This window comes from Myotis brandtii, unplaced genomic scaffold (genome assembly GCF_000412655.1).
Source record: "Myotis brandtii unplaced genomic scaffold, ASM41265v1 scaffold666, whole genome shotgun sequence".
Lineage (NCBI taxonomy): Eukaryota > Metazoa > Chordata > Mammalia > Chiroptera > Vespertilionidae > Myotis > Myotis brandtii.
In genome coordinates this window covers 342,592-343,312 of record NW_005370587.1, presented here as the reverse complement: position 1 = coordinate 343,312, position 721 = coordinate 342,592, and the positions used below count along the sequence as shown (strand labels likewise).

The following is a 721-nucleotide window of genomic DNA, read 5'->3' as shown; positions in this document are numbered from 1 at the left end:
TGCCCCAGTGCTCCCCCTCCTGCCCCAGCGCTCCCACCCCTGCAGCCAGTGAGGCCCCAGCCTGCACCCACCTCGGCATCCCGCCAGCACCTGGCCTTAGCACTCAGACCTGTACCCCGCCTCACCCTCCAGGCCTGAACCCCCTGACTCTGCCCTGGCCGCACCTGAACTTGTACCCCAGATCCCTGATCTGTACTGAGCCCTCCACTTCCATTCCTCCAGCCCCTAAAGTCAGCGCCCCCACTACGGTGCGGCTGGGTGCTCACACTCTGAAGGGATCTGCCTCAGACCGGGGCCACCCTCACTATCTGGTGGTGTTGGGCACGTTACCACCTTCAGAGCCTCCACCTGCCCTAGCCTGTCCCCTGTGCCTGCCCTTCCCAGGGACACTCGGTCTCCTGGAAGCATGGAGCCCAGAGGCCACTTTCCTCGGACAGCCTGCCCCCTGGTCCCTGTGACAGCAGGACTGGGTGCTTCGTGGGGCCTCAGAGGACGGCAGGGCAGCTGCAGGGGCGGCTGCACTCTGAGCATCAGCATCCCTGCAGCTGGAGGGGGGCTGGGTATTCCTGAATGCCCCCTCAGATTGGCCCAGGTGCTAAGACCACCAGCCTGGGCCTGTCTGGCTTGGTGATGGGGGACGTGGGCAGGTGATTGGGTACGTGGGCAGGTGATGGGGGACGTGGGCAGGTGATGGGGGACGTGGGCAGTGATGGGGGACGTG

The 721-nt window shown here is 65.7% G+C and overlaps 1 protein-coding gene across 1 annotated transcript in view; it reads left to right on the top strand.

Annotated features, from left to right (window-relative positions):
- The window catches only part of OAF (out at first homolog), a 30,095-nt gene that overhangs the window by 26,593 nt on the left and 2,781 nt on the right, over nucleotides 1–721 (top strand). The gene's annotated exons all lie outside the window — the stretch shown is intronic.